Here is a 7,145-nt window from a genome sequence, read left to right on the forward strand (position 1 = left end):
TTTATTATGAAATGTTACAGATTCAATACAATTATTTCGTATTATTATGAATGTAAAGTTCTCTGTACACGTCGGTCATGGACGGTCATGTGTTTATTTTCAACCGTTGTGTATTGATTTCGAGAGAGAGAGAGAGAGAGAGAGAGAGAGAGAGAGAGAGAGAGAGATGCTGCACGACAACTTCACGAGACGCGTCGGCACTAAGCCGGGCGAGAAATGGCGGGTGTAGGCGTAGTCCCCATAGAGAGAGAGTAAGAAGAATCCGTTCAGTCGGGAGAGAGCGCGTTCTAACGGTGTTCCGAGTACGTGTGTGACTCGCTATCGGTGCTACGGTGATTATTATAGAAAGAGAATTTATGTACCTAGACTGTGAATGTTGTTGAAGACGGAACAAGTGAACGGATAAGATCTGCCGTGGCGCGCCCGGTGGTAGAATCGTCCCTCCTTCCAGGAGCGGTGATTGACATCTGCCATTTCCTCTTTTACCAATTTTTTTCCTCTTTTATCTCGGTAACAAGAGGAGTAAATGCAGTTGATGTTCATTTAACATACACTAAGGACTGTGGTGTAATGCCTGTTTCTGATATCCTCCCAAGGAGGTGGATAGGATTTTTAGTATCCGTGCCGTCTGTGTACGGGGCCATAGACCAATGGTTACCGTTATGTAACTGGTTTGTCGAAGCTATAGGCTTAATGGGAAATTTGGCCAGGTCGTTGTTGGCAGTGCTTTTAATAATTTTTAATCAAATGGATAGATATTTGTTTGTGTAATTACAGAAACATGTCACAGAACGGCGCATGGACACCAAAGAAGATTTAAAGTAAAATTATTTTCCAGTAAACGGTATATCCTATTCATTTCAGAAAAGAGGCACTTAGACTGTTTACAGTACAATTGTGCATACCGTTATAAATATATATATATATATATATATATATATATATATATATATATATATATATATATTGGAATTGATGTCTGTAATCGAATGTAATTCTTTGAAACCTTTTAGAAAGTTTCACTTACCCATATGTCTACATTTTATAGATCGGAGGTGATTATTATTATTATTATTATTATTATTATTATTATTATTATTATTGTTATTTGTTGTTGTTGTTCTAAAGGGTCCACAATAATATAATTGTTAAAGGCTCTTATAACATTTATAAAATCTTTCGAACCCTACCCAAGGTTCATCTTCAGTCAGACTCTGAAGACGAACCCAGAGTAGGGTTCGCAAGCTTTTATAAGTTTTACACGAGCCTTTAACAGTTATAATTATTGTGGACCCTTAAGAACATTTATGATCTCTCGTGATGGAGAGTTTTCTCCCAACAAACAAATTATTATTATTATTATTATTATTATTATTATTATTATTATTATTATTATTATTATTATTATTATTATTGGCAATGCAAGTAATGTGATTTTTTCATTTCCTCATGCCTTTTAGATGGCTTTGTATGATTGATGTGCGCAGCTATTGTATCACGGCTTATAATGAGCCACAGAGATAAACGAAATTAGATTTTTTTTATCAGAGCATTACCCCAGAGCTCATTTTAATCCGGAAAGGATTATTTTCCGTTGCCCTATCTGTTGAATTCCATCAGCTAATCCAGTATCAAGTCTTGATCTCGTAGATTTGATTAAGTTTGTCTCTTATATAAAACTCTTATATATGTCGCAGTGCCGTCAGTGCACCTCACGTATCACGCTGTAGGCATTGCTCAAGAGGTGTTTGAAGCGTCTTTAGGCCCATAATGCACTCAGTTTTTTTTTAAGCCTTTTACTTTACCTCCATTCCCACTTCTTTTATTTGGTCGTACTGACTTTTTTCTGTACTACTGTGGGGGTTTGTCACAGCTCCACCTTTAGATCCTTGTATTTCATCTTCATTATATTCTTGGTTCTTTATTTTGCTGTCCAACCACTCAAACTCCGTCTTTTTCAGTCTTAAGCTGAATGGCCGAAAGTGCTTGGCTCGACAACCTAAAGATTCATCAGATTACGGGGATAGTGGCGTCAGTGCACCTCCTGCGGTGCACTGTAGCCGTTACCTGTGGTTCTTTGCAGCGTCTTTTCGGCCCCTAGCTGCAACCCTTTTCATTCCTTTTACTGTACCTCCCTTCATATTCTCTTCCACCTGGCTTTCCATTCTCTCTAAGATTTGTTTCCTCCTGTTACACCTTTCAAAAACCTTTCTACTCTGTTTCCGTCTCACCACTGAATGACCTCATCATCATAGGTCCCAGCGCTTGGCCTTTGGCCTAAATCCTATACTCTCCGTAACGAGACGTAGGCCTAATTAGCTTGAATGCCTTCGTTTGTATAACTCACAATAATCCCAGAAGGAATTCTCAGTACAGTTACAAGGCCTTCGATCACATGAACCGATAACAACCGCCACTGGAGTCTTAACATTTTGTTCCTTGACTTTGACGTGAGTTTTAGCCTAGGTCAGCGTTTCAAAGGGGCTTCTGGTATGGGAGATAGATGATCAAATTTTCACTTCGTTCGTTCAGGGGTTTTATGTTCGTATGCCTTTTTTTTTGTATGTTGAGGCTTTTCCCTTTGACAGGGTGTGGTTTTAGGGAAAAGACAAAATGGCTGCTTCTGTAATCACACACACACACATATTCACTACTTTGGAGCTATCCATCCATTAATATATATATTTATAGGTAAGTATGTATATATACTATATATATATTTATTTATGTATAATATATATTAAATTATATATATATATATGTATAATGTATATTATATATATATATATATATATATATATATATATATATATATATATATATAGTACTATTATATTATATTATATTATATTATATTATATTATATTATATTATATTATATTATATTATATTATATTATATTATATTATGAACACGTCTACACTGTGGAACCCCGGGGGACTAATAGCATTCTTGCCCACCTGCTTGCTGTGAAAGTCACAAAGTGGCCTGGTGCATTAAACTTGCAGCCTCATATACTGCTCGTTGCAAAAATGCAGTAAAGGACTATATTTATAAGTATAGATTTTACTAGTCACTTTTTAAATCAGATATGTATTTGAAATAGCCACAGTGACATCTTAACTTATGGTGAGAGAGAGAGAGAGAGAGAGAGAGAGAGAGAGAGAGAGAGAGAGAGAGAGAATCAGCTAACGAAATTGGAGTGTAATATATACTTGCACATCTCCAGATATCAGAGTTGGGGATCAAATAGGTTAAGCAGGTGTGAATCGAAAGAGACAAAGAGGATTTCTCTGAGATGTGATGAAAGCTAAATTGGAACAGAAGTCAGCAGTGACCACCAACTTGTCATTGCCACACTAAATTGAAATTGAGACCCCCCAACTAAGAATTTGACAGTGTCTGAGATTTGATGAAGGCTTTTAAAGTGTCGAAATAGAATTGCAGTTTTGAGAGTAACGTCAGGAGATCATTAATTAATCATTTAACCACCAGGACAGATTTGCTTTTGCCACACTATTGATGAAAGTGAAATCATTAAGTAATCATTTAAGAATATGACAGATTTGCTTTTGTGGAAAGGTTGATGAGTACAGAGGCGATCATTAAGTAATCATTTAATGTCGAAGGATAGATTTGCTTTTTTGGAAAGCATTGATGAGTAAGAGCAGGAGATCATTAAGTAATCATTTAACACCAAGGATAGATTTGCTTTTGAGGAAAGCATTGGTGAGTAAGAGCAGGAAACCAGTGAGGAATCATTTAACACCAAGAATGTTTATCAGTCTGGTTGGAAAGATGTACTACTGGGTAACAAGATGGAAACCTTAGTTATCTGATGAACCTCTGAAAATACCCAACAGACAGAAGCAACTGGTGAACCTCTGACAAGACACAGCAGGCAAAAGCAACTGGTGAACCTCTGACAATACACAACAGACAAAAGCAACTGGTGAACCTTTTACAATACACAACAGACAAAAGCATCTGGTGAACCTCTGACAATACATAACAGACAAAGCAGCTGGTGAGCTTCTGAAAATACACAACAAACAAAAGCAACTCGTGAACCTCTGACAATACACAAATTGACAAAAGCAACTGGTGAACCTCTGACAATACACAACAGATAAAAGCAGCTGGTGAACCTCTGACAATACACAGCAGACAAAAGCAACTGGTGAACCTCTGACAATACACAACAGACAAAAGCAACTGGTGAACCTCTGACAATACACAACAGACAAAAGCAACTGGTGAACCTCTGACAATACACCAGACAGACAAAGCAAGCTGGTGAACCTCTGACAATACACAACAGACAAAAGTAACTGGTGAACCTCTGACAATACACAACAGACAGAAGCAACTGGTGAACCTCTGACAATACACAACAGACAGAAGCAACTGGTGAACCTCTGACAATACACAACAGACAGAAGCAACTGGTGAACCTCTGATGATACACAACAGACAAAAGTGACTGGTGAGCCTCTGACAATACACAGCAGACGAAAGCGACTGGTGAACCTCTGACAATACACAGTAGACAAAAACAACTGGTGAACCTCTGACAATACACAACAGACAAAAGCAACTGGTGAACCTCTGACAGTACACTACAGACAAAAACAACTGGTGAACCTCTGACAGTACACAACAGACTAAAACAAGCTGGTGAACCTCTGACAATACACAACAGACAAAAGCAACTGGTGAACCTCTGACACAACAGACAAAGCAGACAAAAACAGACAAAGCAGCTGGTGAACTCTGACAGTACACAACAGACTAAAGCAGCTGGTGAACCTCTGTACACAACAGACAAAGCAGCTGGTGAACCTCTGTACACAACAGACAAAGCAGCTGGTGAACCTCTGTACACAACAGACAAAGCAGCTGGTGAACCTCTGACAATACACAACAGACAAAAGCAACTGGTGAACCTCTGACAATACACAACAGACAAAAACAAGTAGCTGGCAGTACACCAGACTCTGCTGGTGAACCTCTGTACACAACAGACTAAAGCAGCTGGTGAACCTCTGACAGACAGAAAGCTGGTGAACTCTGTACACAACAGACAAAGCAGCTGGTGAACCTCTGTACACAACAGACAAAGCAGCTGGTGAACCTCTGTACACAACAGACAAAGCAGCTGGTGAACCTCTGTACACAACAGACAAAGCAGCTGCTGAACCTCTGTACACAACAGACAAAGCAGCTGGTGAACCTCTGACAATACACAACAGACAAAAGCAACTGGTGAACCTCTGACAATACACTACAGACAAAAACAACTGGTGAACCTCTGACAGTACACAACAGACTAAAGCAGCTGGTGAACCTCTGTACACAACAGACAAAGCAGCTGGTGAACCTCTGTACACAACAGACAAAGCAGCTGGTGAACCTCTGTACACAACAGACAAAGCAGCTGGTGAACCTCTGAAAATACACAACAGACAAAAGTAGCTGGTGACCCTCTGACAGTACGCAACAGACTAAAGCAACTGGTGAACCTCTGACAATACACTACAGACAGAAACAACTGGTGAACCTCTGACAATACACAACAGACAAAAGCAACTGGTGAACCTCTGACAATACACAACAGACAAAAGCAGCTGGTGAACTCTGACAATACACAACAGACACAAGCAACTGGTATGCTCCATGTAAAAAAAAACCAACACATAGAAACAAATTTCATGGAGGAGATGAAAAACGCAAAGTTGAAGGTCTTAACTACTCAAGTTGAACGAAGTTAAACAAACAGGCTGATGATGTTGGCAGAGCCATGTAATCAGGGAATGGCGTTGGTGTTAAGGTAGCCCACAGAATTATTGATGAAATGTCCAGGGACGGAAAGAAAAAAGAGGAATATGCCTATCAATAATCATTAAAAGAACAGGAAAGACAGCTCTCGTAGAACATTTTTGTGAGGTTATGAATAAGAAATATGAGAGGAGGTTAGGGGGGGCCGACCTGAAATGACACCTGGGATACTAACCAAGCTGTTTAGCTCTCCGTAAGTGGGTAGTGCCGTCAATGCACCTCATGTGGTGCACTGTAGGCATTACTTAAGGTTCTTTGCAGTGTGCCTTCGGCTCCTAGCTCCAACCCCTTTCGTTCCTTTTACAGTACCTCCTTTCATATCTCTTTCTTCCATTTTAATCTCTTCCCTCTCCAAACAGTTGATTCATAGTGCAACTGCGAGGTTTTCCTCCTATTACACTTTTCAAACCTTTACTGTCAATTTCCATTTCTTTAGCGCTGAATGGCCTCATAGGTCCCAGTGCTTGGCCTTTGTCCTAAATTCTATATTCAGTTCACCAATGATTAGAGAAATAGGACATCATAGCTAAATTACCAAAGAAAGGCTGCCTGAGTGAATATGGTCATTGTATTGACAAAAAACTTCATAAGACAAGTAACCTAACTGAGCTTGCATTATACTCAATACTAACTCTCTTCTTTTGCCCGGATGATGCCAAGCTGGCCCGCTGGTATAGTGGTTAGTGTCGTGGCATGCCACTCAGATGTCGCGCGGGTTCGCGTCTCCTCCGGTGGGAGGTTGAAACCAACATTCTTTGGAAGCTTCAGTTTCAAATCAGTGGACCCTTTGGTGAGCTTGTCCCATGTGAATAGGTTTCATCTACTGAAATAATAATACTAATATTAATGATGCAGACTTTTATTATCATTATTATTTTACTGTTGGGGTCAATCTATTCTTTTGCGCTTTTTATTACATTTATTGTACACTTTCTGTATGTGGAGCTAGTGTTTAAAGATATATGCAAGTTAATTTGGCTTGTTTATGTATAAGTAAATTTCGAGTGTTTAAGTATGATTAAATTTCGAGCGTTTAAGCATGATTAAAGTTCCAATGATTAAGTATAAGCAAATTTCGAGGTTGAATTATAAGTAAATTTTAAGTGTTTAAGTATAATTAAATACTTAAATTTCAGTTGTTTGAGTATGATAAAATTTCGCGTGTCAAAGCGTAGTTAAATTTCGAGTGTTTAAGTAAAATTTCGAGTGTTTAGGTATGGTTAAATTTCGAGTGATTAAGATAAGTAAATTTCGAGGGTTAAGTATAAGTAAATTTCAGGTGTTTAATTACGATTAAATTTCGAGTG

The 7,145-nt window shown here is 38.6% G+C and overlaps 1 protein-coding gene across 1 annotated transcript in view; it reads left to right on the forward strand.

Annotated features, from left to right (window-relative positions):
• The first annotated feature begins 226 nt into the window (after positions 1–226).
• LOC136840678 (SUN domain-containing ossification factor) overlaps positions 227–7,145 on the forward strand; it is a 102,875-nt gene continuing 95,956 nt past the window's right edge. The window contains 1 exon segment of the mRNA XM_067107393.1: positions 227–302. The gene's annotated coding sequence lies outside the window, so the exon portion shown is untranslated.

The sequence above is a fragment of the Macrobrachium rosenbergii genome, chromosome 8 (genome assembly GCF_040412425.1).
Source record: "Macrobrachium rosenbergii isolate ZJJX-2024 chromosome 8, ASM4041242v1, whole genome shotgun sequence".
NCBI lineage: Eukaryota > Metazoa > Arthropoda > Malacostraca > Decapoda > Palaemonidae > Macrobrachium > Macrobrachium rosenbergii.